Below are 8,616 nucleotides of genomic sequence, written 5' to 3'. Positions count from 1 at the left end.
AAATAACAAACTGTCAACAGATTTTGGTCCAAGTTGGTTTCTTTTCTTAGTTATTACGTTTCCTGCCAATGAAAAAGCTCGTTCGGAGGCTGCACTGCTGGCAGGAATAGAATGGATTTGTAATGCAAGTTTAGATAATAATGGATAAGACGATTCATTTAATTTCCACCATTTAAGTACATCAAAGTCCTCAGAAATATCAACAGTTTCATTGTAATATCTATTTATCTCCTCTGCAGGTGTTTTTATAATTCGCGATATTGGGTTTTTAAATAAATCAGGGAAAAAAACTGGGTATTTATTTTTAATGATTTTTTGGTAGATTCTGCATCCGAATCTGATGAAATATTGTCATCGGTCAATGACAATTGGAAATTAGCTACAGGATCAGACACAGTGTTTGTTGATATTGGTATAGGAGTTTCTTCATTAAAATGTTCAATTAGTGAAACGCAAAAATTCTTGATTTCACTTAAATCGTGTTGCATTCTTAATGCTGGTGGATACAAAAAGAATGCAGTTTTTTGCCACAAACTCAAATTTGTAGTCCAAATTTTATCAACATTATTGATAATTTTCTCCTTTAGGGACAATATAGCAGCTACATCTAAATTTCTAGGTTCACATAGTCTTTTTATTTTTGTAATTGAAGGTATTATAAAACACATAGAAGGTGTGCTACAAAGTTGTAACTTCTTAAATATAATATCAAAATCACCACATAAGTCCACTAGTTGCTTAAGAGTGGAAATACTTATTAGTAGCAATCTCTGACTTTCTTCTTTTTCTTTTAGAATTTCATTGATTTGAAACCAATTATTCACGATTGATTTAAACATATTGAAGTTTGAATTCCATCTCGTGGGACATTAATTTCAGAGTTTAAAATTACTACTATATTAGTCAAAAAATTGCAAAAAAATTCATAATTTTACATGAAAACTGCAACAAATATTTAACAAGATAATATTTCATTGTATACATACTAAAAATATAAATACTATTTTCCAATTCCATATATGCACAAGCTTCATGGTAGAAATATTTGTCGCAGTTTTTCCAAAAATATTTTGCCTTACAAAATATTTTACGTTGCAGCTAGAAGACAAAATGAAAATTTTGCATTTTTAAATCTTTTGCTGCCTAAATATATGTATATTTTTGGTTAGCAAAAACAAATGAAATTGCTTGTGTATAATATACAAAAAATTACTACAAAAACATCATACATGCAAACAAATTGCAGCGTGAAAACCATAAACTGCAAACGATATGCGCAGTGAAAAATTCAAACAATGAAAATATGGAAGATGCTAAAAGTAGACTGCCAAACCATACGAAGTTGAAAAATGTAAAATACGAAATTGTGCAAAGTTAAAAATGTTTAAAGCGAAAATGTTTATTTTTAAAATATTTCCGCCGCATATATGGTTTTGTTTTGCCGCATATAGTCATTGAGTAGAAAAATGTGAAAAAAACTATGAAGTTGATTTGGGTGTACAAAATAAAAATTGTATTGAAATGTGTGTTAATAAAGAATTTTAGTGCAATAAAATAGAAGTTTTATTTTTTGAGGTATGTAATTGTATGTATTGTGAAAGATAAATTAAATTAAATAAGATTCTGGACAAAGGATAGCTAGCGGAGGATATTATTATTGAATTTTTTGATTGATTGGCTTTTTTAATACGAATTCAAATGTATTCATGCTGGTGGTAATAGGAGTCCAGAAAAATTAGTAAGAAAAAAAAATAATTTTGTATGTAAAGCGGTTAAAAAAGGATATATAATGCAACAACAAAATGTGACAACAACAGCCAAATACCATAAATAACAGGATCATTCATTTTATGAATAAAATCTATCATAATAAAGTGTTGTACATTCAAATGTCTCCTTTCGTAAAATTTGTAACAGGAGAACAAACAAAAAAATAAGCAGCATAGAAAATAATTGTGGAAGAACAATTTTATGTGTAAGATATAATGCAAAAAAGGCACAGGTATAATTACAACAGTAGCAAAAGGAAATTAACTGCAACAACATCAACTTATACACACAAGTAGGTAATTATCCCAGCAGTTCTAGGAGACAGTATCGAACTAGTGATTTTACCCATCATTTAGGGTGGGAGCTAGTTACTTCAATAGCCACGTGACTAGTCATTTTAACACGGGCATGTCCTAGGCAGGGGGTCAATTGCCTCTTTTTGATTACAATGGGACTGTCTAATAGCTGGTCCAAAGTAGGCAACGCATTGGATTCACAAACTGGTTACATAGCGTCAGTTACCTTGCTAGCTTTGTAACTGGTTACTTGATCAGCTACTTGACTAGTTTTTTTAACACGTGCATGTCCTAAGCAGAGGGTCAATTGACCCTTTTGATTACAATGTGACTATCGGATAGCTGATCGAAGGTAGTCAACGCTTCTGGTGGGTAAAATAAACTGCAGTACAAAAAAAAGTTTGAAGTGACTTCATCATAGGTTACTAAGAGACACTAAAGTGACTATTGACTTCATGCTATGTTACATGCGATATCAGTATACTTAAGCAAAAATAAAAATAAACTGTATTAGAATTATATTAACACAATTTGTAAAAAACCAGTTTGTACGAATTACTCACAAAACGTTTAAAGTGACTACACTCTAGATTACTTTGTACGAATTACTCACAAAACGTTTAAAGTGACTACACTCTAGATTACTTAGAGACACTTAAGTGACAATTGTCTTCACGCTAGATTACTTGGGATGCATAACGTAACCAATTGTCTTCTCTCTGCACTACAAAGTGCACACACGTGTCAAATGACCAAAATATATAAAATGGAGTCAGCCAAGTGATAAGACATTTGTGACAATTACTGTCTTTAAGGGATACATTGACTACTTGCTTAACTGCTGGGATGATATAAAATTGCTGTATGTGTGTACATACAACAACAATTTATGCAAAAATTATAAACAAATACATAAATAGGTTCAATAGTGATCGTGAGTGATTTTGTAGCAGGAGAAAAAAGGATAAAGAGGAATGATAGAAAATGTAAGCATCAACAAAAGAAAGGAAAATAGTTAAAAAGGGATAGAAAATGCAACAACCAGATTATGGAAGGACACATGCATGAAAGCAAGAATAATTTATCACTACAAATGAATACAAAGAGGTTATAAATAACAGGAGATACGAAATTTAAGAAAGTTCCTGAAAATATAATTCTGCAATCAATATTACAACTATTCGCGAAAAAAAACTAACGGACACAACGACAAGTGTACAAATAATAAAAAACAAATACGCACAAAAATCCTTTACAAAAAACAACAACTCAGTGCACATGACAAAAATTCCTCGATCTAAAAATAAACCAAAATGCGTAATAAAAAATGATCTGTAACGGTATTCAACAAAAATCAGTTCTACACAAACAATGCAATAATAATATCATCCGCTATCCTTTGCTCATAACCTTCTTGAATGTACTTTCACTGCATTCCTATCCTTCACAATACATATATTTTTTTTAGCATTCTATACTTTTTTTATTTTACTCCTGTTACAAACGCTCAGCCAATCATACTCATTTGCATTTCAGATTGCACAAGTTGTTGTTGACTTTTTAATTTTCTACATTAACAGTAAAGAAACAACAAAATGCAATTAATTGCAACGGTACTCCACCACATGTCTAGAAATTCCTTTGCTTTGTATTTGTTCCTATTTTTTGAATGTGTTGTTGTTGCTTTATGCAGCTAGAGGACACACAACCAACAGTTGCATTTCAAAATTACTTGAGGTAGTAGTTAAGTAGTTGTTGTTGTATTTCCTTTTTCTCCTGCTGCACTCGTGCCTATGTAAAAAATTTGTTGTGCCTTCGTTGCATAATTTGTTCTCTGTTGCTTATTTGTTTTTTTGTTCTCCTGTTAGAAATACTACGAATGGATACATATGAATGAGCATTTAAATTTTAAAAACACAAACAAAGTCGATCATTTTCGCTCTCACTTGATATTTGTATACAGTAAAATTTTCTTCATTGCAGAATTATATTTTCAGGAACTTTCTTAAATTTCGTATCTCCTGTTATTTATAACCTCTTTGTATTCATTTGTAGTGATAAATTATTCTTGCTTTCATGCATGTGTCCTTCCATAATCTGGTTGTTGCATTTTCTATCCCTTTTTAACTATTTTCCTTTCTTTTGTTGATGCTTACATTTTCTATCATTCCTCTTTATCCTTTTTTCTCCTGCTACAAAATCACTCACGATCACTATTGAACCTATTTATGTATTTGTTTATAATTTTTGCATAAATTGTTGTTGTATGTACACACATACAGCAATTTTATATCATAATTACCTACTTGTGTGTATAAGTTGATGTTGTTGCAGTTAATTTCCTTTTGCTACTGTTGTAATTATACCTGTGCCTTTTTTGCATTATATCTTACACATAAAATTGTTCTTCCACAATTATTTTCTATGCTGCTTATTTTTTTGTTTGTTCTCCTGTTACAAATTTTACGAAAGGAAACATTTGAATGTACAACACTTTATTATGATAGATTTTATTCATAAAATGAATGATCCTGTTATTTATGGTATTTGGCTGTTGTTGTCACATTTTGTTGTTGCATTATATATCCTTTTTTAACCGCTTTACATACAAAATTATTTTTTTTCTTACTAATTTTTCTGGACTCCTATTACCACCAGCATGAATACATTTGAATTCGTATTAAAAAAGCCAATCAATCAAAAAATTCAATAATAATATCCTCCGCTAGCTATCCTTTGTCCAGAATCTTATTTAATTTAATTTATCTTTCACAATACATACAATTACATACCTCAAAAAATAAAACTTCTATTTTATTGCACTAAAATTCTTTATTAACACACATTTCAATACAATTTTTATTTTGTACACCCAAATCAACTTCATAGTTTTTTTCACATTTTTCTACTCAATGACTATATGCGGCAAAACAAAACCATATATGCGGCGGAAATATTTTAAAAATAAACATTTTCGCTTTAAACATTTTTAACTTTGCACAATTTCGTATTTTACATTTTTCAACTTCGTATGGTTTGGCAGTCTACATTTAGCATCTTCCATATTTTCATTGTTTGAATTTTTCACTGCGCATATCGTTTGCAGTTTATGGTTTTCACGCTGCAATTTGTTTGTATGTATGATGTTTTTGTAGTAATTTTTTTGTATATTATACACAAGCAATTTCATTTGTTTTTGCTAACTAAAAATATACATATATTTAGGCAGCAAAAGATTTAAAAATGCAAAATTTTCATTTTGTCTTCTAGCTGCAACGTAAAATATTTTGTAAGGCAAAATATTTTTGGAAAAACTGCGACAAATATTTCTACCATGAAGCTTGTGCATATATGGCATTGGTTTATAGTTTGTATATTTTCAGTATTTGTGCACATTAATATGAAAACGATTCATATTTATTGCGCAGTCGGTAGTCAAATGTAAAAAACGTTTAACTAATTTTAAACCCTGATTAATTTTTTAAAGATGTTGCTAAGTGGTGCTGTAAATTTGCTTTTTTAAAGTATTTAATAATTTTTTTGCACGCTTCTACAATTTCTTTTAGCTCCTCTGTTTCTTTAAATGAATGTTCTAAAACGTTTGCGAACAAGTGGCTGCTACAGTTCAAACGTACATTATTTTCTAACGCCTTTACAACGTTCGACCCCCTATCTGTCACGAATTTAATTTTTTCCAAACTATTAACGCCTAATTCCAAAAATAAATCTTTCAACTTGCTTAAAATATTAGCAAGTTGATTCTTTTGGTAGTGTAATGTAACGCCCAAAAAATGTCTGTGGACGTAATTATCCGACCACAAATGTATTGTTGCAGATGCAGCTCCGCTTTGTACTACCTCAGCTATTTCCTTTGATAATTCTTTCTTCTTTTCCTCTGCTAGCTTCTGCACTGTACGAGAAACAGTTGTGGCATCTGGAAGTAGATCTTCGATATCGACATTATGCCCATATTTTGCTCCTATATTTATAAAAAACTTTGCCAGCTTGATGAACCCAGAACCATTAATTGCTGAAAATGGTTGACAATCTTCGGTAGTCCATGCTACACATGTATGAATGGCGGCCTTTTTGTCTTCTGCTGAAACACTCGTTAAAGATTTTGACTCTTTAATGAATTTGCAGCACTTGTGGCGACTTAAATTAGACATTTAGCTTGGTATATACTTGAGAATCTTGGAACATGTGCGGCAGTATAAATATTCTTCTAATATAGATTCATCTTCTTTTATTATTTCGTATAATATGTTCCACACTGAAATTTTTCCTTTGCGACGCGCCGACAAGGTGTAAACATTTTTAGATATCTGATCTAGCACAAAAGCTTGGTCTTCTGACATTTCTTAAAAGTGAAAGTTTTTTATTTATATTCTCTTGTTTCCTGAATATTTTGATTTTATTCAATATCAGTTTTTTTATTAATATTTTTGAATTATTGACAATGTGTTTGAGTATAAAATTATGTTTTGATTTTATTCCACAACAAAAAATTGTTTTATTCAAAAATGTGAATAAAACATGTTTGATCATACTAATCACAATCATTGAAATGAAATGTTTGCCAGAACGATTTCAATTGTATTCAATATTGAGTTTTGTTGAACGATTAAATGTGATTAACAAATTTATTATATGATTAAATCAAGAAAAAAAGTGAATTTTGCAGTTCTCTGATGTATATCAAAAAATATTTTTAGAAGAGTTGTTTGTTTTAATATAAACCCAACAAGTTAGAACGGTATATTCAGCTTTGCCGAATCTTAAATACCCTCCACCTGCATACATATTTTTTAGGTTAATATATATGGGAGCTATAACCAATTATAGGCCGATCATCATATAATTAGGTATAGCGATTTTGGTATATATGGGGATTATTTATGACGAATTTCAACTTAATAGCGATATTTATAAGATATTTATGCTAATTTAAGTGATTTTCGGAAGTGAACTTTATATGGGGGCTATCTGCAAATAACACAAATAACCAAAAATATGTGAAAATGGTCAATTTTGTTGTAGGTTGTCTCACATTTTGGTTCATAGCTCTGGTTCTACTGAACCGATTTTGCTAATTTTCAATACCAAACTGCTTAGGACAACAATAAACATATTTTTTGCAAGTCGACCAATTTTGTTTGCGTATATTTGGACTTAGAATTTCATAAGGATCAAGAAAATATATACTTTGTTGGGTCTCAGATGAATATTTCTCAATGTTACACATTCCGTGTATACCCTCATTCACCACTTGTGGTGGTGGAGGGTATAAAAATACGCATTCCACTTTAAATGAGTTATTTAGGGTTTTTCTTTCACACGATTTTTTAAATGAGTTAGGACTTTTTTATAATTACTGTAAATCTGTTATTCGTCAACATAGGAAACGGAATTTTTTAAGGGATGTCTATTTGAGTTTTGTCTAGCAGAATATGTAAAAAACCCGATTTTGAAAAAAAACGAGATTCGACCTTTCTATATTAATTGAAAATTGTCAGTATAACTATTATTTAATATAACCAGACTTCGTGTTAATGTGGGTTAATGTTCATAAAAGTCAATTCTTAATTATTATACCCTTCACCTATATTCTGGATCCTTATAGATAGCGGAGTCGATTAAGCCATGTCCGTCTATCTGTCTGTTGAAATCAATTTTCTGAAGACCCCAGATATCTTCGGGATCCAAATCTTCAATAATCTGTCAGACATGCTTTCGAGCTATTTTGCTATTTAATCGGTCCACAAATGGCTGATATGATGAAAAAACCACGACAACCTCGATTTTTGACATATTTTTTACCTATATCTGGATTACTAAGTCATTATTAAAGACAATATGGATATCTAATGATAGATATTTCAAAGACCTTTGCAATGACGTATATATAACCTACCTACCATTGGACCTACAATGGGTCAAAATCGGACAAATATTTTTTAACACGATTTTTTTTCGCTAAATATTAAAAAAAAATTGAAAAAACAAAAAAAAAAGTTAAATTTAAAAAAAAAAACAATTCGAACATTTTTTTTTCCAAAAAATTAAAAAACTGAAAAAAAAATTTTGTTTACCAAAAAATATTTAAAATTTTTATTTAGTATAATTTAGTGAAGGGTATATAAGATTCGGCACAGCCGAATATAGCTCTCTTACTTCTTTTTTTAATAATTTGTATTTAACCATAGCGTATGTTTGTCTATAATGGTACTTGTTTACCTTTTTAGAACATAATTGTCCACTTTTTAAAGGTTTGAAACAATAATCAAATAATCTTTGATAGAGATAATCATTTGACAATTTCCCGACACTTCGATGACCCTATAATAATAATAGACGTACATTATTTTGACTTTAAGATTAATTGACTTGCTATTAAGGCTAATTGCCAAGATATTCCACAGTTAGCCTGTCTCGACTGCTTGTACGAAATTTTGGTATCCAACTCCACAGTTCATCATATTGGAGCAATCAGTATATACTCTTCTCCATGCCCGTCTGGAAGGAATCAAACCCTTGAACATCCTATCAA

This window comes from Calliphora vicina, chromosome 3 (assembly GCF_958450345.1).
Source record: "Calliphora vicina chromosome 3, idCalVici1.1, whole genome shotgun sequence".
In the NCBI taxonomy this organism is placed as follows: Eukaryota; Metazoa; Arthropoda; class Insecta; order Diptera; family Calliphoridae; genus Calliphora; species Calliphora vicina.
This window is presented reverse-complemented; position numbering follows the sequence as displayed.